The 24748-nt window shown below is 40.8% G+C and overlaps 1 long non-coding RNA gene across 2 annotated transcripts; it reads right to left on the reverse strand.

The window, feature by feature from the left end:
* Positions 1–3333: 3333 nt before the first annotated feature.
* LOC142175080 (uncharacterized) lies at positions 3334–14881 on the reverse strand. Of its 2 annotated transcripts, XR_012704257.1 has the most exons (4): positions 14140–14881; positions 4920–5204; positions 3773–3806; positions 3334–3650 (listed from the first exon to the last, which is right to left on the reverse strand). It is a non-coding gene; the product is annotated as an uncharacterized LOC142175080 (long non-coding RNA). The 2 variants fall into 2 exon arrangements; XR_012704259.1 differs by lacking the exon at positions 4920–5204 and having other exon boundaries at positions 14140–14878.
* Between the last annotated feature and the right edge of the window lie 9867 nt (positions 14882–24748).

Genomic DNA, 24748 nt, shown 5'->3' on the forward strand with positions numbered 1-24748 from the left:
TATCTTCAAAGCATATATTACTGTAGCCAATTCCAAATCATGGGTTGGATAATTCTTTTTATGCTTCTTCAATTGTCTTGATGCATAAGCAATCACCTTCCCACGCTGCATCATTACGCACCCCAAACTTATACCTGAGGCATCACAATATACCACATAACCTTATGTTCCTTCAGGAAGAGTGAGCACTGGTGCGGATGTCAATCGATTATTCAGCTCCTAAAAACTACGTTCACAAGTGTCAGACCACTGGAACTTGGTAGCTTTCTGTGTTAACTTAGCCAATGGTGATGATATAGAGGAAAACCCTTCTACAAACCGCCTATAATATCCTACTAGCCCCAGGAAGCTGCGGACTTTTGATGGTGTTGTAGGTCTCGGCCAATTCTTTACTACATCGATATTCTAAGTGTCGACACTAATACCCTCATCAGATATCACATGGCCAAGGAACGCTACTGAGTTCAGCCAAAATTCACATTTGGAGAGCTTAGCATATAACTTACTATCCTGAAGCGTCTGTAATACTATCCGCAAGTGGCCCGCATGTTCCGCCTCCGAACGAGAATACACTAGAATGTCATCAATGAATACAATCACGAACACATCAAGATAGGGCCTAAATACAGTATTCATGAGATCCATATAAGCTACTGGGGCATTTGTTAGCCCGAACGACATCACCAAGAACTCAAAGTGCTCGTATCTTGTCCAAAAGGCCGTCTTTGGAATATCCTTCTCCTTAACCCTCACCTGATGATACCCTGAACGTAAATCAATCTTGGAGAAATACTTGGCACCCTGGAGTTGGTCAAACAGGTCATCAATTCTTGGAAGTGAATACTTGTTCTTTATAGTAAACTTATTCAACTGTCGATAGTCGATACACATCCGTAATGACCCGTCTTTCTTCCGCACGAATAGGACTGGTGCACCCCAAGGTGAAGTGCTAGGCCTAATGAAGCCCTTATCCAGCAAGTCCTTCAACTGCAATTTCAACTCTCGCAACTCTACCGGGGCCATTCTGTATGGAGGGATAGAGATCAGTTGAGTGTCAGGCAACACATCAATGCTAAACTCAATCTCCCTTTCAGGAGGAAGGCCTGGGAGTATATCTGGGAAAACATCTAGAAATTCGTTGACCACGGGGATTGATTGTAGAATAGGCGGTTTCGCCTCCGCATCCCTAACGCGAACGAGACGATAAATGTAACCTTTTGAGATCATTTTCCTTGCCTTAAGATAGGAAATAAACCTACCTTTCGGTGTAGCAATGTTCCCTTTCCATTCAATGACGGGTTCACCAGGAAATTGAAACCTAACCATCTTTGTACGACAGTCAACATTTGCATAGCATGAGGCCAACCAGTTCATTCCCATTATCACATCAAAATCAACTATTTCCAACTCAAATAAATTTGTCGAGGTTTGACGACTATAAATCATCATAGTGCAACCTCTATATACTCTTATAGCAATCACTGAATCTCCTATCGGAGTAGATACCGCAAGGGGTTTACTTATGAATTCAGGTTCAATGCCAAACTTATTAGCCACAAAGGGTGTAACATATGATAATGTAGATCCCGGATCAATCAGCGTGTATACATTATAAGAAAACACAGACAATATACCTATAATAACATCTGGATATGACTCGAGATCCTGTCGATCTACTAGAGCATAGGTTCGATTTTGAGCACCACTCGAACTCGGCACTGCACCTCTACCTCTACCACTACCTATAGACTGCTGAAAATCCCGTGCTGGAGGTCGAACTGATGAGGAAGAACCTGACACAGATCCAGTCGGTTGGGACATACCATCACCTTCTCTATTAGGAAAATCTCGTATCATATGGACAGGTTGTCCGCAAGAATAACACGCATCAGAACCTCGACGACACAGTCCAAAGTGGGCCTTGCCACACTGATCACAACGTGGTGTTGGGGGTCTCGTCTAACTAGTATCCCTGTGATGTTGCGAGCCTGATGCCCGCGAACTCTGACCTAGACTAGAATAGGTAAATCGATCATATCGAGGCCTCTGAAACTGTGGAGGAGCACTAGCTACAGGTGGCACCAAACTCCTCGAAGACCGGGGCCTGACGCTGCCTCTAAAGTCATCAGAATACCCTGCAAATCTCGCCCTCTTATGCTGGCCCCTATCCTGCTCCCTATCAGCCCTCTACTGGCGCTTACGATCCTCTAGGGTCTGGACATAAGCCTGAATACGGGAAATATCCATGCCCTCCACCAAGGAGGATGTCATACACTCATTTATCAGATGTGGTCCCAACTCGTTCATGAACAGATGCACCCTATCACTACTATACTCTCGTACACTCATATTACCTTGTCGAAGGTTCAAGAACTTATCAGCTCTAGCTCGTCTTATCTCAACTGGCAAGTAGTGACGAAGAAAGGCCTCAGAAAATTCCTTCCACACAGCTGGAGGAGCATTCAGACCCCTAGATCTCTCCCAACTATCATACCAGAAAACCGCTAAATCCCATAACCAATAAGAAGCCAACTCTACTGCCTCCGTATCGCTAGCATGCATAACCCGCAGTGTACGATAAACCTGGTCAATAAAAGTCTGGGGGTCCTCCTTGGGGTCTGATCCGGTAAACACTGGAGGGTCTAAATTAATAAAATCACGAACTCTCGTACTAACTGGTTTATCAGCAGCACCTGTATTCTGCCTCTGAGCCTGAGCAGCTACCAAGCTAGTCAACAACTGCAAAGCACTCCGCATATCCTAGTCTGTAGTGCTAGACGGAGGAACTGGAGGTGTTGGGTGCCTCCTAATATCCTCTGGAGGATACGGAGTAGATGAGGTATAAGAGGGCATCTCACTCTGAGCCTCACTTTGTCCTGCTCTGGCTTGGGGCACCTGACTTGTACCCTCTCCCACTGCTGTATCAAGCCGTCTACTAATCGTTTGCTTCTTAGTCGAAGGCATCATAAAAGAAAACAAGGTGAATATTAGAGACGAACACTTACGACTCAACTCTACGCACGATCTAGATTCATGAAGAATGTAATAGCCCAAGATGTCATGTAGCCTCCTGAGTATAAATGTGGCGCGCTACACATCCATAATCAAGACTCTACTAGACATGGCTCATAGACAACCCCTAGGACACACTTGCTCTGATACCAAGTTTGTCACGACCCAAACTGGAGGGCCGTGACTAGCACCCGACCATACTTGCCGAGCACCAACGTACATTTTATCTAACCTTCTTTATTATCTTTTAAGGTTGACGAGATCAATATAAATGGTAGACATGGATCATGGACAACCAACAATAAAATATGATGGCATTAACATACATAACATAGGATGACCAGACAATCAAGAAACTACATATAAGGTACGAGCTACCACGCTACCATGAAAGACTATACAACAAAAACCAGCCGACAAGGCATACAAAACTATACATGAGTCGACACCTGTCTATGAGCCTCTAAATGAACATAAGTGCTGCAACATAGCCGGAACAGGGCCCCGACATACCCCTAATGTCTATAACAAAAATGCATACCAAGAACATGGCTAGTCCGGATAAGAGATCTCGCCAATCACTGCTTAACTGACAACCTACTGTGGTGGGGGAGCTGCACATGACTGTCTATCAGGGCCTGCAGCACGACATGCAGGGTTCACAAACAAAACAACGTCAGTACGAATAAAGTACTGAGTATGTAAGGTAGGGAACCATAAATACGAACAGTAATGTAAGCAGGGATAGAGAATATACAACCTGTAACATCTGAGTACCTCTGAGGGTTACTGACCTGAAATGCATGATACATATATATAAATACATAAACTTTTAAATCTTACGCCTCTGTAGGCATCATCATCATCATATCGTACCCGGCCGTAATAGGCTCGGTAAAAAAATGTACTCGGCCATCATAAGGCTCGGTAGTATCATACCCGGCCACGTGGAGCTCGGTAAAACCCAATTGATCAGTGGTTGCACAATAGGTGTCGTACCCGGCCGACTATAGCGCGGCTTGGTAGAGTAAAATAGATACATATATATAATGCATGCTCGACTCATAGAATCACATTCTAAACCTTTCAGAGTCACGTAAGGTCGGTATCCTCTGTACACGTTATTAGGACTAACTCTTCACTATGAACCTTATAAGAATTAGGAAGTACCAACAACATTGATAACATAAGAATAAGAGAAGCAACATTAACATCAATCGTTCCATAAGAGGGAAAACAATGTAAGTACTGCTAGCTTCTAAGAGTAGAGTATCTTTGGAAGCTCGTTCATTACATTATGTACAATCGGAGTCGTGAAAAAGAAGGAAAGGGATAGCCTCACATACCTTGTATATACTGCCCCAATCTCAAGCTATGCAATTGTCAAAACTCCTTAGTCTACAATAAGAGAAACGATACTATCGTTATCATTTAAGCGTCATAACTATTATGTATCAACCACAACCTATTTTACGATGAAACGGACAGCACCTCCCCTATATATATGACCTCACACAATTCCAAACAATCACCAAACAGCCCAAACAACATCAATAATAATTATATTGAGCCTCCCAAAACAGTCCACGCATAACCTAATCACTTCATACATACGACGGCCACTGTAGTCGTGTCAAACGACCCAGAAATGTTATGAAGAACTATCAGCCCACAATCATACATATATATGGTGTTTCTCCACCCCCTTCCACCTCCAAAACTCCACAAAATAGTAGTAAATCACGCAGCCCAACAACAACACAAAACAGTCCACAAAACAGTCCGCTACAAGTGAATAACTCAAACTCACGGCTTCCGATCACTATCCCGTGAGTTCTTACATGTATAGAACGAATTACCATGAATTCACAGCAGAAGAAAATGTATGAAAGAGGGAAGTAACTTACCTTACTTGTTGGATAACTCATCCCTTCTCTTGGTTCTTCAAACTCTAGGTTTTATCTTCAATTAGAACTTGAAAGAGAGGGAAAATCGATTAGGGTTTGTATGGGATTTTGGGGAGGAGTTGAAGGGGTTTAATTTGGTTTTGAAGGTATGAAATAAGGGTGAAATAACTGAGTTTATAATCCCTTAAAAGTCCTCTCTTGGCCGACTTTGGGACTTTTACTTTTGTCCTCTCATTTTGGCAAGTAGGTGATGCACCTACTTGTCACCTACCAATCTGCGCAGACCTGCAAAAATACGAATATCTCTATACTTCAAGATCGTATTGACAAATGGTTTAATACGTTGAAAACTAAACTCATAGATCTTTAATTTGGTGGGTAGATCACCCCGTAATTCCTTCTAAATTGGGAGAAAATCTTAGAAACATTTGACCTAATGTTTAAGTAAAATTATGAACCTAAGTTGCGACAACATTTGTCGACTTTTGTTTCATAACTCGTTTGACTTCAAGACTTATGATACGGATATTATATAATTCAAAAACCTTAATACATGACCTCTTGAGTGTATTAAAAACCTCTAGGTTTACCTGAAAACACGAGTTACAATATCCTTGATTCGTTTAACTTCTAATACTTATTAATCACCCTTATACACCCTTGTATCACTTAAGACCAATATGATTAACTTCTTATCATATCAATGGTAATTCTATCTTGGATTTATGTTAACTAATATATGGCATGAACTAACCCGTGTGGTGACGAGTACATATACGTTGGTGTCAAGCATGCCCGTAAGTCTTATATTATGATTGTCGTGACCCCATCATGTATTGTGCATGCTTAATATGATGATTCCTAATGTTGAAAAAGTCTTATAGAAGTAATCTTGGTAATTGAACATTGTAGAGTATTGGCTCAAGTTGAGAATTGTGTTGTGAAGTGATTGTAGAAAAAAGAAGAGGTTTATGATATTGCTTCCCTTGCATGGATGTTATTGCTCATGATATTGTTTCCTTTGCCAAGATATTATTGTTATACTATTGTTCCCTTGCCATGATTCTATTGTGATTTTATTGATTGCCTTGCCCGAATTGCTTTGTGATTGTTGCTTGGGTAAGGAAGAGTGTAAAAGCACGAAGGGTGATGCCGTGCATGATATTTGTGAGTGAGTGTTAATGCACGAAGAGTGATGGTGTGTCATGATATGAGTGATAATGCACAAATGATAATGTCATGCCATGATTGTGTGAGGTAAAAGCACGAAGGGTGATGCCGTGTCGAATCAATTGATTTTTATAGTGAGGACGAGAGTAAACGCACGAAGGGTGATGCCGTGCACTTGTTACTGTTTTCCTTACTCTTGCTCATAATTAAATTATGGTGTTCTTTGTGCTTTTCTACTGAAATTCTATTAGTACTTGGTATCCCCGCAGCATGTTCCCCCTTCCCATATTTAACTACTTGTTTCTATCGTTATTATTTGTTGAATATGATATAACTGCACAAGTTTATTTGGTAGTCTTGTCCTAACCTTGTCACTACTTCGTCAGGGTTAGGCTCGACACTTACCGGCACATGGGGTGTGTTGTGCTGATATTACACTCTGCACTGTGTGCAGATCCCGACTCTGGAGCATTTGGACCGTAGAGAGGTTGTTGCCTTCAGTCCAGCGGAGACCCGAGGTAGTCCTGCAAACGTCCGTAGGCCTTGGCGTCCCCTTCTATCTTTCCATTTTATTTTTATTATATTTCAAAGACAGATTTGTATTTTCCATTCAGACAACTGTTTGTAGTATTCGTAGATGGTCTGTGATATTGTGACACCAATTTTGGGTAGAGTGTATTTTGGATTTTCGTATTAGTACCTAGTTGAACTATTATATTTTGCCTTCCGCATTTCTATTTATTATGATTATTCCGTTGTTGATCACCTGTTAATTCATAAATGTTAAAAGGTTAAGGAACAAAAAAAGGTAACAAAATCGGTATTACTCCCGAAGGTGGAAAATCCGGGTCGTGACACATACTAATTAAGTTCCTACACGACTGAGTATTAGATTGCAAGAAATTATTAACAAAGAAACATAATTTTGTTTTACTAAAAAAGTGCTAAACCTTTTCTTAAAACGAATTAATGTGAAAATAAAGGGTGAATCCTAGTAAAAAATAATAACCACTAGATCTAACCTTTAGGAGTATTAATGATGTAGGGTAGAATCTGAAAATGCAGTATACCAACTACAAATGCTCAATGATTGTTAATGAATGTAGTAATAAAAGCATGCAATAAATGTGAATAATGGCAATAAACATAATAAGGAGGAATTTATCACCCAAGTGTTAGATGACTTGGATGATTCTCCTTCCAGACAATAAGGTGGAGTAACAAAAAATGAAGATGGATAAAGAATCTTTGGATCTTGTGAACAAAAAGCTTATATCGAATAATGTAGTCATAAGACAAGATAAGCTTTTGTATATTCTTCGTAGTCAATCCTTTACAATGTGTTCTTATCAGAAAGGTGAAGATCACCTTTTTGTTCTTTATCTCTTCCTATTTATAGGGGATATTTCTAAGAAATCCTAAAAAGTACAACAACAAAAATATCCAATGGAATATTCTTTCTTTTCTATTCTAGACTTATTCTACCATTACTTCCATACACTCCTGGCTTGACCTCGGCACTAATCCCTCTTAATGCGACTCCTCGCCCTTGTGTCGTGGTCGGCTTAATCCTCGAACATGTCTATTTGTAGTTATTAAATCCAGTCCAAATTTTGACCAATACAATTAGTCCCTCCACTTGTTGAGGTCGTGATCTTGGACGTCCTCGATGAGCGGATTCTATCTGCAACCATTTAGAGGAAATTTGGTCGTGATGATTGGATCGAATCAGCCGAGGTCAAACTGGCAATGTTGTCAATGGGGCTACGGTTGGTGTGGCTAACATAGGATAACATCATGCCATGCGTGTCATTATTATGCGTATTTCCGATGCAGTGTCTATGCTGCTATCGCTTCGCCATTGACAACTCTTTTCCTCGATTCTGGTGTTACCCAACCCTATAAATTGAGTTGAGGGGTTTCATTTTCAAAGCTTTCAGCATTCCCCTTTTATATGCATGTTGTTCTTCTTTGATCTCCTTCTCTGATTTCCTCTTTTGATTTCTTACAGCTTATTCAATTCCCGTCCCTGATTTCTTTCCTGGTTGATATCTTTTTTCTCTGACTTTGTTGTACACCCTTTACTATGAAAATGTGTCAAGTTCCCCTCATATTCACGACGGAATCTCCTATGCCACTCCTTTATCGGTGTCCATCCCTCCCAGTGGTGAGAAATCCATGATTGAGGAGGAAGAAAGCTTCCCCACCATGGAGGAGGTAGTTCCTAAGAACCCTTTAGTCAGAAATGATTTCCCTAAGGAACCTGCTCCCACTCCTGCTCATGAGCTTTCTAAGATGGGGCCGCGTCAAATAGCCGACCTCCATTCTAAATATCATATTCTTTCTCATGTTGAGATTATTCCGGCGGGGGCGTGACATAGTACAGGTTCACCGACCTAGATATTGTGCTTTCTATGTTTATCCATTCCTAGTTGGTTATTCTCTTCCTCCCCCATTAGCGGAGGAGTTTTGCTGCTTTTACAACGTTTGCCCGGTGCAGCTCTCCCCTTATTTATACTAGGTTTTTCTTATGCCGGTGAAGTACGCAGAGCTGTCCGGCTGTGAGGTCAATATTTTCTATCTGCTGCATCTATTCTTGCCCAGCTTTTATAGAGGCACATTGATAATTTTGCGACATCGTGGGGTCAAAGGTTGGAGGCTGGGATAGATGATAAGGCGAACCGGCAGTTTTGGCATAACTATTTTTTCATCAAGACCGAGCACCTGGTGGCGAATCCGATCGACTTTCCCAAGCAATGGAACTATTATCATAAGTATCTTGCCATATGTTTGTTATTTTCTTTTTTCTTTCATTTTCGACTCACTCACGACTTCATTGTTTTTAGCAGAGAAGCATGCACCTTCTCCTATTTTCAATATTGAAAATTGGGTGGCTCGCGTGTTATCCCACGCCGTGGGAATTTGCGACTAGGCATCCTTTCACAAGTGCTTTGGACCCAAGACTTCATCTAGTAAGTGTTATTTCTACCTTCCAACTTATTGTTGTTCACTATTGCCTTTTGATGCAACCTTCTTTTGGTGCCATATCGGCGAGTTTCCAAAAAGGCGAAGGCTCCAATGCCTGCATTTCGTCAGGCTATCGCGTCGGCTGGAATGCAGTTTGCTCTAGCTGAGTCTGCTCGAGGAGATAGGACTAAAATTCCGTTGATGAGGGACTCTGCCCCTCAAACTGTTGTCGTGCCAGATGAGATCTCTTCTCAGATTATTTTTCACCTTGTTGATGAGTCATCTTATGGCGATGAGACATCACCGAGGAAGAAGCGAAGGGTGAAGACTGGGAAGGCCATTGTCATTGATGTTGAGTCAGAAAGGTTCATCACTTTGGAAGCGAAATCAGTGCCAACGCCAGGCGTCAGGGCCGTCTCTGCGTCAGGTACCACCATAGAGAGGAGGTCCTCTAAGGTCAATGGGGTTCGTGGTGGCGGAGAGCTTACGCGAGATGCTGAGGGTGGCTCATCATCGGCGGTAGGGAGAGGTAGATCTGTCCCTACGGAGAACAATGACTCTAGTTCAGACATTGACCCTGAGAAGCTACGGACCTTCATGGAGAGGACTACTCGCATGGAGGTAAGGACAGATGGTCTTAATCGGCATGTAGTCATTCCCGTAGACTATTATCTTTTGGCCAACTTAGAACGGGTGGTGCATTTGCTTCCTTGTATGCGGATTCTGAGAATAGGACGTTGCAGACGCTAAAAGCTACGGATTTGTCGTTGGGCATATCTGATATGGCCTTGTGAGTAAGTCTGTTTTTCCCATGTTAGGTTAGTTCATTTCGTATGTGTAATTTGATTTCACTAACCTCTTCTCTTCCCCCCTTCTTTTTTGTATGTCAGACCCTTATCATGGGAATTGAGCATGATCGGTGTGAGTAGCGGAGGATGGTCGTCTTCAAGAAGATGACATCCAAGTACAAAGAGTACCGTTCTAAGAACCGAATGCTAGTCGACCTACTCAAATAGGACGGCCAGTTTCTATCGTTCTATGATGGGCTCAAGCAGAAATACGAGGAGCTGAAGGCGAAGGACGAAGAGCTGAGGGAGAAGGATGAAGAGCTTTTGAGGGGCATCAGCAGATGCATCATTCTTGAGGGAGCGCTAAAGGTTAAGGAGGACGAGCTCGAGGTGAGCAAGGGATTGATGGCTTAGAATGAAGATCTCCAGGAGTAGGTGGCATCCCTAAAGGTCGAGTTTTTGCGAAGCGAGGCCAGGGTCGTTGACTTGAGGTCGGAATTGAGCACTAAGGTTATAGAGCTGAATCTGGCTGAAAGGACTAGGATGGCCGCCATGGCGATGGCAGCAGCTTTAGAGGATACCCTGCATATTTGTAGGTCTGAGCAGGCTAACGAGGCGGAGACGTCGATGCTCAAGGTGGTGAGGTTGGAGGAGCAGGTCGAGAGTTTGGAGGCAGAGTTATCTGGGCTGAATGAACAGATCGTCACCTTAAAGGCCAAGAAGGAGCAACAGCAGGGCCAGCCGTCTACTTCTCATACCTCTACTGATCCTAGTGTATCATGGGAATTGTATGAGATATAGGTTCATGTTGAGGCTCAACTTGACGTGTACAAGTCTTTAAAGGTCGCCGAGAAGGTTTTCGAGGGGAAGTTTGAGGGCATCTGTGTCAAGGCACGTGCTGCTCGTGAAGCTTATGGTTATGACCCTGGTACACCTAGCGGGGATGATGACGATGCCGTGGATGGGCTTGCCTCTGATCCTTGGTATGATGATGAGTATGATGTGGCATGAAGCTTTTGTACATAGTTTTTTTTGGTTTGCTATTTTTGTGAGGGCGTCCTCGAGCCCTTTGTAAAAAGTATTGTAATTTGACAATTGAAATGGAACAATTGCCTTTTTGCTATGTATTTCGGATTCTCGTTCTCTTTTTCTTCTCATTTGCTATGTGGGAAAGTCCCTAATTTTTCGGCCATTTGCATGTAATGTTGATTTTGGCGGAGTCAGACATAGACTAACTTGAGGCCGAAAAATTAGTTAGCTCGAACGAGTTCGAACGTAAAGTAATTTGAGTGATTCAAGTGTAAAGTAATTCGAGCGAAGTCGAATGTCAAGTAATTCGAGCGAGGTCGAATGTCAAGTAATTCAAGCGAGGTCGAATACTGAATAGTTCGAGCGAGTCGAATATCAAATAATTCAAGCGAGGTCGAATGTAAGGTAATTTGAGTGAGGTCAAATGCCAAATGATTCGAGCGAGGCTGAATATAGGATGTAGAATGATTTGGTGGAGTTGTGCAAAAAATGTTGCATGCTGCTTTGTATATCTCATTCATTGGAGAATATTACATATTTCTGTTTTGTTCCATACATATATTTGAGAAGTTCCAGTCTACTTAGCCCCTTCATTGCTCGACCTGGAGAAGTAGTGGATAGTCTGGGTGATGAATTATACTTGAACTTTGAGACGTCCCCTTCGTTGCCTAATTAAAAACCTCCCCGATAAAACCCAATTGGGATAAAACCCGGGTGAGGGAAAAAGAGTATGACTTGAAGGGCGTCCATTCTCAGAAGTTGAACCATTTGAGGTAGGTGACGTGTAGTAGCTTTCCCTCCATTATTTCTAGTTGGAATGATCCTTTATTTGCTGCTGCCGTGATTTTGTATGGATCATCCCAATTAGTTCCTAGTTTACCTTCTCTTGGGTCTTTGCTCGCCTGTGTTTTAACCTTGAGTACATAGTCCCCGACTTTAAGTGGTCTTACTTTATCCTTTTTGTTGTAATATCGTTTTGCTTGCTATTTTTGGGCTATCATCCTTATGTGAGCCATGTCTCTTCGCTCCTCCGCTTCCTCGAGGTCTTGCTTTCTGTTCTCATCGTTGCTTGGTCCGCTCTCATTAGAATATCTCAAACTTGGTTCCCCAACCTCGACTGGTATCACTGCGTCAGTCCCATAGACTAGTGAATATGGCGTTTCTCCTATGCTTGTTTTTGGCATGGTGCGGTATGCCCATAGCACTTCTGGTAGTAGTTCCGGCCATAGTCCCTTGGCGTCTTCGAGTTTCTTCTTCATGATGTTTAGTATTGTTTTGTTGGAAGATTCAGCTTGGTCGTTTCCTACAGGGTGTTATGGCATGGAGAGTATCCGCTTGATGTGTCATTTCTCGAAGAATTCGGCGGTCTTTTTCCCGGTGAACTTGGGTCCGTTGTCACAACTGATTTCTTTGGGGATGCCGAAGTTGCATATGATATTCCTCCATATGAATGTGATAACTTCATGTTTGCGTATTTGGGCGAATGCACCTGCTTCTACCCATTTGGAAAAGTAGTCAGTTAAAACCAAAAGGAAACGCACATTACCTCGTCCCGTTGGGAGTGGTCCTACGATGTCCATTTCCCATTTGATGAATGGCCATGGCGATGTGAGCGAGTAGAGGTGCTCGCACGTTTAGTGTATTATAGGAGCGTATTTTTGGTACTGCTCGCACTTCTTGACGAAGTCGGCGGCCTCCTTCTTCAGGGTGGGCCAATAATAGCCTGATCATATGAGGCATCTAACAAGGGCTCGGTTGCCGGTATGGGAACCACAGTGGCCTTCATGTACTTCCTCGAGGACGCGTCTTGTTTGGTTTGGTCCTAGGCATTTCTCTAAGGGACCACCAAACATTCTTTTGTAGAGGTCGTGGTTGATGATGATGTAACTGGCCGCATGCATTCAAAGCTTTTTGGCTTCTTTTTTATCTGATAGAAGCGTTCCCTCCTGCAAATATGTTATAATATGGTTGCGCCAGTCCCAAATTAAATTTACAGAGTGTACCTCAAGTTGGTCTATTGACGAGTGGAGGAGGTTAACCACGTTTTTATTTTCCACTTATGTTTTTGGTTGCATCTGCTAATTTGGCGAGGCCATCCGCCTCGATGGTTTGTGCTCGAGGTATCTGGTTGAGTTGACATTCGTCAAATTCTGGCAGTAGTTTATGAATTTCTGCCTGGTATTTTTGTAGCCTCTACTCTTTGATTTGGAAAGTCCTTGTGACTTGGTTGACGATGAGTTGTGAGTCGCATCGGAGGACTGTCACACCCCTTTTTTACCAACTTCACTAACCCTCTTAAATAGATAAAAAGATTTGTAAAGATCGAAAGGGTTTTCCAATTAGAACGTGACAAAAATTGTATTCAAAAGGAAAATAACTCAGAATCGCCACCTGACTTTGATTTCGGTGTGCCAGGTCACCGTTTTTTTAATGATTTTTCCTTTTAAAAAATTACAGATTCCAAAACCAAGTCTACACCAGAGATTTGGGTAAGGGGGCTCATTTGACTCGGGGAGAAGGTGTTAGGCATTCCTCGAGTTTCGTAACTAGTACGGTTGCGTACATGATCAAATTAGCTTTTAAGAATACTCAAATTGAGGTGAAAACACACAAACAAAAATAAACACAAAAGAGGATTGAGATCGTCCCCACCTAAATGAAAGAAAATTAAAAGAAGAAAAATTAAAGTTCTAAAGTATCCTACGTTATTTCTTCGACGATGTTCGCCACGGCCTCCAATTACATTCACTTCGGGGCATACCTCTGAAATAAAATATATACAAATCCCTCAGGGCATTCCCTGAATATATTTAACTAAGGCACGACCTCTCGCCTCAAAACTAACAAAAATCCTAAAGTTTGCTTACCTAGGTGATGACGGCCTAGCATGCTCCTAGCGGGTAAATTAATAAACGTGAAGAAAGCAATAACAGGAATCAATCTGAGCTAAAACCATTTTAATTGCTAGTTATCAACAATCTGTCATAAGCATCCCCGAATCATTTCTTAAAACCTTTAAGTCTCGAACTCCACGACCCAATTCAAGAAACATTCTTTCATGTTTTCATTCTCAAATGTATAGAACATATTATAACGTAATTCAGTGAAGCTAACCAAGATCAAAATCATAACACATTAATTTAACCATTCAGAGAGAAAACTAAACAAAGTAATAGTGAAGCTAACCAAGAATTAAAATGCAGGTTCGAACTCACGGGAACACAAAGTGTATCAATGAATTAATAAATGGGATAAAAAAGATGAACCTGAATTAATATAATTTTGAGCCTTCCATGGACAGAATAATGCAGCTATGAATGGGGTTCAAAATAGCAAATCCAAATCGAACAAAACCGATGGACCGCACCTCGGGCGACAACTCCAACAATCGAGCGCCCGTTTTAACTCCAACCAGTTTTGGAATCCAAGACCAAAAGAACAGCTTGAAATTTGATTATGTATTTCGAGTTTGAAATCAAAACTTTATTGCTGAAAATTTCAAATATTTACAATGAAGAAGAGCTCCAAAATTGTAAACCGAACACGATCTACGGACGAGAACCTCGCCGAACCTGGAAACCTCACTGTCCGATAAAAATCACACCATTTCCTTTACCCATTTGCTAGTATCTTTCTTTTAGATAATTTAGTCATCATCTACTTTCTGCCTTATTGATTTGGTTGTACGAAGATGAAGAAACAAGGAGATTTTTCGTCCAAAATTGTGAAAATGGAAAGTCCAAAAGAAAGAAGGGAACGGAAGTGATAGAGGCTCAAGTGTAAGGTGACGAAGGGAAAGAAATGGGATTTTCCCTTTTTAGCAAAAATAAAGTGAGATCCTCGGTATCTCTTTTCCCTAAAAAAATTTAAATAATAATTATCATAGCTTAAGAGTTGGACATCAACCTTTTCCCTTTTCTTGCTTTCGCCGATACTGTCCTTGAACTTTTGTAGTCCTTGTGTTGCGGCTGTTCTCTCAAGTCTAAAAGGTGTAGGTCTTTTTAAGGGTCTAGGTTTGATGGGGTTATGGGTTGAGGGAATGGGTTGTTCACTTTGGGCCTTTTGGCAAGATTTGTGCTTAAAATAGGCTTAACTAATCAAAAATCTATCCACCCCACATCAACTATTGCCTATAAAATAAAACAAATAAAGATAAAAATATTACTAAATTATTAATTAGCCCGATTTAAGTAGAGATAACTATTAGAATAAAACTAACCGTTAAAACAAATTATTTTTGGTATTTTTTTAAGATTATATAAAAATAAAAATCCTAGTAAAATAGTATGACTACAAAACATTAATGAAACTATTTTTGTAATTTTTATTTTATCCGATAAAATAAAGTAAAATAGGTAAAATAGCGATATTAGGCCTAAACTAAATATCTAAAAGCTAAAAAGTGTAAAATCTCGGGGAGGGTCAAAAATTACATGTCTACAACTGCCCCTCTTTGACTAAGAACGACTAGACAGTTTTTTTGACCCGACCTTTATTTAAAAAGACCAAACTAAGAGGAAGGAGAATGTGACCGAGCCCTGGTATCTGAGCTGCCTACATATCCTTGGCTATAAAGGAATCATGCCACGTGTAGTTCAAAAGTAAGAACAGTGATGGAGTATACCGAAGTGGAGAGCCGAGTGAAGTGCCGCCGAGGTTCCGGTCCGCGTTCCTGCCATTACATCGAAAATAAAAGGAAAAATTACAGCAAAGGTAAAATAAAAATACAAGATCCTATCTACTTCTTGTCTTGAATCTTCCTTCAATCTCTACTTGATCTTCAACATGAGACTGAAAAGTGGACCCTGTACTTCAGGCGGGCTCCTGATGCTTCTTGAATTTGCGAATTGAAAGTAATTCTGAAATGAATTTCTTTGTTCTCCAAGAGGGTGCCTGATTGCAAAAACTTGAATTATATTCCCTTGTTATCCAGGCGGGCGCCTGATTGTCAAAACTTGAAATGTATTCCCTTGTTATCCAGGTGGGCGCCTGATTTCCAAAACTTGAATCGTATTCCCTTGTTCCCCAAGTGGGCGCCTGATTTCCAAAACTTGAATTGTATTCCCTTGTTCTCCAGGTGGGTGCCTGATTTCCAAAACTTAAATTGTATTCCCTTATTATCCAGGTGGGTGCCTAATTTCCAAAACTTGAATTATATTCCCTTGTTATCCAGGTGTGCGCCTGATTTCCAAAACTTGAAAAGTATTCCCTTGTTATCCAAGTGGGCCCTTGATTTCCAAAACTTGAAATGTATTCCCTTGTTATCTAGGTGGGCGCCTACTATTACAACAAAACAGACGAAATGAAAGAAATTTTTCTGTCCCAGTTTGGAACCTGGGTACATCTGTGAGTGTTAATCAAATCATGTTACCTAAAAGAGCTCTAAGAATTTAAAAGCTAAATCTCATTATCCAGGAGGGCACTGAAAACTTCAAATTAACTCATCTTAAGAGTGACAACTTTAAAGCTAAATTATATTTCCTAAAGGTAGAACATACGCTAAATCTTGTTATCTAGGAAGGCCTTGAAATTTAACTAGGTCCTGTGAGCACGTAATGTTTGACCTATATGAATTGCTCCCATAAATTTAACAAAATAATTTCTTTTCATTATTTGCAATTTTGTGGATTTTGTGGCATTTTCTGCTAATTGTTTGCATTTGGCTGCGCATTTTTATTTTTGTTTAATTAATGAAAAATATAAAAGTAGGCTGCATTTGCATTTATAATCTAACTTTGCATTCTTAAATTAATTAGTAATTTAGTTTTTTATAAAAACGGAAAGATCACAAAAATAACTTATTTGGCATTTTTAATTTTTAGTTTTGAATTTTGGTGGTTTTCCTTTAATTTGGTATTTAATTAGTTGTGATAATTATTATTTAGGGTTGATTAATTTAATTTGGTAGCATAATTTGATTTAGAGAGTAATTTAGGTGTATTTTTATTTTCTTGAGAAAAAAAAAAGAGAAAAGGGAAAAGAATTTTGGGAAATAAAAAGAAAAAGAGAAAAATTTGATTTAAAGAGGATCAGGTTTTTGGGCCAAAATCAGCTCATTTTCCCCCAGCCCAATTAAAATCCCCAAAACCCGCCCCATCTGAGCCCAATACTCGCGCCCCAACCCGGTTCAGACCCCTCCCTCACCAAACGACCCCGTTTAGTTTAAGTCTAATCTGGACCGTCGAGGTTATTCGATCTGACGGTCCAGAACTAACCTCGTCTGATATATAAATGTCCAAACGCCCCCCTACCCCTCACTCATCTTCCTCACCCTTCAGAACTCCCTTACCCCTAACAAACTCTAGCGATGCCGCCCTAGCCCGGCGGTGCCGGCTCCAAACGCCACCAAAATCACACCACTGAACCACCACGGCTCCCTCTTCCCCAATCCGGCATCATTTCCCCTCGAATCACCCGAATCCTTTTCGAATCTTAAATCGAAGATTAGAGCGCTAAAATCCCAAGACCCCAAATCATTGAGTTGATGAAATTTTGAGGCCGAAATCGATCTTAATCGTGTGTTTTCGCTTGAGAACATACGATTAAGGCCCGTTCCGGTCAAAAAAATCGAAGATTCCTTTAAAAGTTTGCAAGATTTTACCCGCCTGGTTTTAGGTATGTTCAGTTTCATTTCTTTCCTTTCATTTTTTTTGTTTTTTCCTCTTCTTCTTTTTGTTTCATTTAAAGTCCTAGTCTTCATCTCCTTTTACTTCATTTTTTTTAAGTTGGTTCTGTTTATGTGTTTTAAAATCAAAGTTGTTCGTGCATGTTGTTTAATTTCTTTGTTCTGTGTGTTATTTCATTTTTTTTAGTTTTCAAAGAAAGGAAATCTGAACTTCTCTTGGGCAATTCTGTCTAGCCAACGATTCTATATGGGCTCTATTAGATGGAGGCCCAGGAGAAAGGATTCAGCCCGGTCTTATAGACCAGGTCTGGTTTGAACCATTGAGTCAATTGGACCCAGATTCTGTTTTGTTAGAAGGGTAACAACAGGGTCATAGGGGGTAATTTGGGTAGTCTGCTTAGGGAAATCTTTGTGTAACTGCTTGGGAAGCTTCTAGGAAGCTCGGGAGGGGACTGCTTTGCAAAAACTGAATAAAAACTAAGGGTGTCTAAGCTAAAATGGAAATTCAAAAAGGGTCGAAGTGCAAATCTGTTGATTAGTTAGGTTGCCCTACTTTCTTGCTTATAAAGTCTTAGCTTTTTTTTCTCTGGCAGTCTAAAATCTTTCCAATCAATCGGGAAAGCCTATACCCGAAAGAGGGAAACCTCGTCTCCATTTTTGTGAAACTATTCCTCAAGCAAGGCAGCCGATAAGTCATCGAAGGTAACATTTCTTGCATTAAAAGGTAGAGGGAAGAGACCTAAGAGACGGAAAAGAGAAAAAAAATCCAAAAAAAATACAAACGGTTGATTTTTACTGTTCCATTGATTTTTTCAGTGATTTTTAAATCTTTCAATTTCCAAACAACTTTGGCTCATCTGAGGGTAGAAATGGATTAGAATTGCGATTTTGGAAAATTCTGGTTCAAGCTTGGGGTTGGGTTTACTATTCTACTAAATGCCTGAAGTTGATTTCACTATCTTGACTGTTCAAATCTGGGTTTAGCTGATTCTATGGTGTTGCTTCCTGTTTGACATCTTTGCTGCAGCTTACTGCTCCTTACCTATTTTTCTCTGTCCATTTACAGGTACACTTTTTGAACTTTACCCAATGTGAAATCCAATTTGAAGAGGGAAATGAAAATGAAGTTAAGAAATGATAATAGTTATCTGTAGTAGTTCTATATAATGTCTGTTTTCGTTACTTGATTCTTGGTATATGCTAGGTAGTTTTTTATTCTGAATATCCGAATTCCTTGAGTTGTATTAGATTTGGGACTGTTATAAGACTTGGAAATAACCTGTTAACCGAGTTAAATTCAGGACAGATGCATTCTTGAGGAATTTTGTGATATAAATGGTGTTGAGATTTGCTTGCTGAATAGCTCACTTAAGCTTTGATAGCATGTTAATTGTGTTAGTTTGATCATGTACTTATATATTAGTTTGGCAAAATGTATTCATTGGATTTCATGGATGTTGGAATTGTGTTAAAGGGGAAGAATTGATCCAGAGTATTCTAATAATAGAAGCAGGGGTCAATTCATTTTGTTGTTGGTTGTGAGCATGTTTAGTTTAGATTAGCTGTCGATGTTCTCTACGGCTTGGGCTTGCGTTGGGCCTGTATCAGGGCATGCCAGGTCTTTTGGCAGTAGGGCCAGCCTTCCGAGCCCAATGCTCTTTGATTCCACTCGCAGGTCTTCCGAGAAACATGTCTTCTGAAACTTTAGTCTTAAAAGTATTGATAATTCTGTCCTCTAGTTAATTGAATTCTCACTGGTTACGTTAAAAGGTGAGCTATATTGGATAATATAAGTGGCTTATGGTCCTCCAAAGTCTAGTTCGAGTTCCCTTTTTTAAAATTGGAATTGAGGGGTCGTGCCAAATAAAATCTTCAAATGCATGGCCTTCGCTTAGTTAATATTTTAATTCTTAGAATTCGAGGCGTGCCATTTAGCGAATTTTCCATGGCCCTCGTAAAGTTAAAAATGCGTAGTTGCTTTAGGGCGCGTTATTTAATAATCTTACTTTCTTAAACTCGGGTGCACATTTCATATGACCCAACTCAAATCTTAAAACATTGAATGAAATATGTTTAGGATTGCGGGTGCATTTCATGTGGTGCGATCCAAAGACGTGTTTTAAACGACGTTCAATCTTTTTTAAAAATAATTAAAAGCGGTTAAGGGTTTAAAATCGGCACATAGGTTCATAATGGATTAAAATCAGATAATTAAGCCAATTATAACAGTTGAGCGACCATGCTAGAACCATGGAACTCAGGAATGCCTAACACCTTCTCCCAGGTTAACAGAATTGCTTACTCGGATTTCTGGTTTGCGAACTATAAAACAGAGTCATATTTTCCTCGATTCGGGATTCAACCGGTGACTTGGGACACCATAAATCTCCCAAGTGGCGACTCTGAATTTTTATAATAAATCCTGTTTCGGTTGTCCTTTAATTGGAAAAACTCCTTTATTTATACCCTTCCGGGGTATAGGTAGAAAAAGGAGGTGTGACAGTTTTGGCGACTCTGCTGGGGACCGAACCCAGAATCTCTAGTTCAGGGTTCAAGAATTCGAGCTTAGAATAATTGTTATAGTTGGCTTTATCCATTATCTTAATTTTTTACGTTATTTGGGCCTAATGTGCTAATTGATTGCTTTTTCCGCTTTGATATTCCGTGAATTGTATATAAACTGATGCGAAATCCCTCCTCTCTCTGAGTCTTCTAAATCATGAAGAAGTGTGCACTTCGTGTGACTTCTTTTCTGTTAGAGTCATATTCCAAATTTAGAACGAGGTTCGGACAAGTTACAAAGCCGGCGAAGCTTCTGTATTCCCGGTATGTTGCCCCCCTCGGCTCGAGTTGTACGCTCGGGTAAGCTAGGTCTAGAACAATAAACCCCAGGTTTTGAACCTAGTATAACAAGACCTCATGCCGGACCCCTAGTAGGAACGTTTGTTTTCATCATGTGCATTTTGACTTTGGAGACTCAACACAGGGGTTGGGTCTATCTAGGACAGGTGTACCCGAAACAAAAGACCATCCTAATGCATCCTACTTGCTACTTGTGCATTTATTTGCTTCGAACTTGCATGCTGACCGGATTATGAATATCGGAAAAAGTCGAGGAAAGAGAAATAGCAGTATGAGGGGTAAAAAGAGTTAATCGCCTGTTCTAAAAAATCAATGTCCAAATAGTGTCGAAACTCTGCCGAATTTTCTAGAAAATGAAATAGGAAAGAAAAAGGAAACAAAAAAGAAAAGAGAAGGCTTTTGTTTTCAAAATAGCCCGTTTTGTTTTAATAAGAGAAAAAATGTTTTTTTGTTTTTAGAAATGGCTTTATTTATAAAAACAAAAAAAAAGACTCTTGTTTTCAAAATAGTTCGTCTTATTTGCCCGAACTACGCCAGTTTGATTCTCATAGGGTGTGAGATACGTAGGCAACCCCCATCGGGTCCAACTTCCCTTTTGCAAAAATAGCCCAAAAACCCAAAAATTCTACTTTAATTCAAAAATAATCAGGGCGATGCCATTCTTGTCAGAAACAACTGAATGTCCCTAAAAAGGGCGCCGGAAGGCTGTTTTGCAAGAACAGCCACTTTTGGTCACTTTTAAAGGTTTTGACTAGTTAGCCGACATAGCCTTAAAATCTTCGTTTTTAAAGTGCTGAAAGGCCGTGTGGGCAAGGCCGGATGTTTTGTGGAAAACTTTGAAAACGGTCTTTTCTCTTAAGTCGGAATGAGTCATAGTTATCTTTTAATTAAAATCACCTTAATAAATGTGCAGGATAAGCACAAATCAAAATGAATCGTTCTCAGTCCGTGAAGAGATTTCTTTGGAGCTACATATGTGGTGGCATGATTTGGGGGACGACAGCAGGAAAGTTGTGACAAAAGCATTGGGCGGTCCTATTGGGCTTTTGAAGGTTAAGCCCTGAAAAGATGTGATTGAGGCCTTGTTACCGTTTTGGGACGCAACACATAATGTGTTCCACTTTGCGGATTTCGAGTTAACTCCTACGCTGGAAGAAATAGCAGGCTATGTCGGATTCGAAGGGAATCTCAGAAGTCAGTACCCGGTAGCACCAAGAGCAGTGACCCCTCACAAATTTTTGGACTTGTTAAGCATCAGTCGGGACATCCGAGATGGAAATTGGCCAAGGATTTTGTACCTTCGACTTTCTGTACCGACGATACGGGAATCCACGTGGCTTCGAAACACCAGATACTGGTCTTACTCATGCTGGGAATCAAGACAAGTGGGAAGCTCGGAGATTAGCTTTCATAGTGGCATTTTTGGGTATTTTGGTTTTCTCGAGAAAAGACGGGAACATAGAGATGGGGCTAGTAGGGATAGCTGACTTTATGATGAAAAAGGCAAATGGGACTATAGTGCCGTTGATCTTGGCAGAAATTTACCAAGCTCTTACTCGTTGTCGAGAAGGAGCAAAGTTCTTTGAAGGGTGCAATATGTTGTTACAAATATGGATGGAGCAACATCTTTGCCACCATCCCGGATACTTGAATTGTGGTATGACTAGCCTCGAGTGCATTGAAAAACATGAAAAGCGAGTAGAGGGTTATGAGTTTCCAGATGGTACGGAAGCATGGCATGCTCATCTGAGATCTTTGACCGCAAATAAGATCCAATGGACATTCGGTTGGCTTTCAGTTGACGAAGTAATCTATATGTCGGCTGAGGTGTGTTTTTTGCTATTGATGGGTCTTCGGAGTATCCAGCCTTATGCCCTGCACAGAGTCTTACGTCAGTTAGGCCGATACCAGACCATCCCGCACAATGAAGATTTGAGTCAGCAAGTCATTGAGTTAATGCCAAAAGCGGCCTTCCCAGAAGAAAAAGTGTGTCGGGTTTGGCATCAGTGCAGATTCTTAGGGCCTAACACGGAAGTACGAGACCTATCCAGAGGTGAGGTGGAGCCCAGTTATATTGCTTGGTATGGTAAAAGATCCTGGATTCAACATGAGCCTGATAGGCCCGCAAAGAGACCGCATGTCCAGCAATTCACCGACGGAGCTCAGGTATAATGGGATTGGCTAACCAAAGAAAACGAGTACAGGGCTACCATAAACAAGTTGGAAAAGCAAGTCAGAGAACTTCAATTCGAGAATAGCTTGCAAGTGGCGGTGGACGAAGGAGAAAAGAAAAAGCTAGTCAAAGAAAATGAGGCCCTTCGAGCTCAAATTCTGAAATTGAAAGTAGCGGCAGAAAATCCAGTCCGAAGTGACAGAGATGAAAAGCTCATAGCTAACCTGAGGCAGAAAGTGAGTGACTATAGTTTCGATTTGAACAAAGCAGAAAGTGAACTAGCCAAGGCTCAAAAACAATTGGCTAAGAACGCAGACAAACGGGTACGCCTGGTTAAGCAATTGAGAGAAAGGTACGATGATGAGGTTGCAGGGTTAAAGAAAAAGGTCATCGCCACGGAAAACAAAATGATCAAACAGACCAAAGACTTCAAAGTTGAAAGGGAACATTGTTATACGGCATTGGCGCAATTAGAAATAGATTTGCAACAACTTCAGGAGCAAAATCATGTGGTTGAGCAAACTTTGGAAGCTAGGGCTCAGCAGATTGGGCGTTCGTTACAAGAAAAGTGCGCCATAAGAGAGAGAATTAGAAGCATTGCCGACTACATCGTTATGAAGTGCCATATTTGTGAGGATATGACTCGTACTACCTTCTTTGCAGCAGTAATGACATTTGTTAAACAGATAAGAAACGACTTGGAGTCAACTTCAAAGAGACCGAATGATGTCCCGCGGGCACTAGGAGCATTGATGTATTCATGATTTTTTTCGTTTGAGTCTGCATTTCCTTTTTGTTAAGCGTCTGTCAGTCATGTTGAGTTTTCTTTCTGCTAGAGTCCGTCAAATTGTTTTCAAGTCTGTATTTTCTTCTGTTGGAATATAATGTCTATTTTTGGAGTTTGTATTTTATCTTTGCATCGAAATCTGTTAGTCTTTTGGAATTTGTTAGTTTTGAGTTTGTAATGGAAGCATTTGTTGTTTTATTTTATGAAAAGTAAAAATCCCAAAAATGTTTTATTTCGCACTTATTTACAAGAACTACACTTGGTTTGATTCATGTGGGGTCATGATACGTAGGCAATATCCATAGGATTCGATCGTAACCAAATAAAAGAGAGAAAGAAAGAGCGGAAAAACAAAAGAGAGAGAAAATAAGAAAATCAAGAGAGAATAGAAACAAAGAGAGAACGAAAGGAAGGAAAAGAAAAAGAAAGAAAAGGTCGGAATGACGCATGCAACCGATCAAATACATAATAGAGACGGTTAACTGTTTAGGTGCATTCATGCCCAATGTGCGGTTACCAATCTGTTAAAGCCTAATCGCTAACAAGGTTGTTGTTTGATGTATTAAGTCCAGGCAGATGGTTAGTTGACTGGCATTCTGGCAACTCACTCTTACAACACCCGATCGAAAGACAGGCTGAATATGGTCGACCAGGAACCAGAAACAAGTATTGCCGACCCATCGAAAGAGGTGGAAGAAATAGACGTTAATGCAATGAGGGAAGAAATGTATAAGCTGAAGCAGCAGATGTCTCAAATGTACCAAGCTTGGGCGAAGGGGCATCCACCACCGGTTTATCCTGCCAATCCTGCTTATATCCCACCATTAGCCCAACCTCCGGAGCCTCCCACTGTGAACTCATCTCCAGCCTTCCCCCTCTACTAACAATGCCATGGCACCACTTCCCATACTTCTCAAGCTCCACCACTCAAACAAGTCTCATACCCTCCTCCACCAATTACACCTGTTTTTGTGGCACCTCCACCTGCTACATTACACCGATCTTCCAGTGAACCCCTATTCCAAACTCATGACAACCAGTACTATCCCCCTGAACCCACCTTCAAAGTTCCAGAGCCATATCCTTACACTTCTCATCTTGATATCCCGGCAAAGACCGAGAAACCACCTAAAAACCCTGAGAATGAAGAGATGATCAGAAAGGTCAAAAGCTTAGAGCAATCATTTCGAGATATGAGGGGGTTAGGGGGCCAAGTAAGTGTGGCCTACAAAGATTTATGTTTGTTCCCAGATGTTCAGTTACCAGCTAGGTTCAAAATGCCCAAGTTTGATCTGTACGATGGGCAAGTTGTCCCAGTAGCACACTTAAGAGGATTTTGTAGCAAAATGAGAGGAGCAGGTTGAAGAGATGAATTGTTGATGGCGTATTTCAGCCAAAGTTTGAGTGGGTCGGCACTAGAATGGTACA

The sequence above is a fragment of the Nicotiana tabacum genome, chromosome 21, assembly GCF_000715075.1.
Source record: "Nicotiana tabacum cultivar K326 chromosome 21, ASM71507v2, whole genome shotgun sequence".
Classification (NCBI taxonomy): domain Eukaryota; kingdom Viridiplantae; phylum Streptophyta; class Magnoliopsida; order Solanales; family Solanaceae; genus Nicotiana; species Nicotiana tabacum.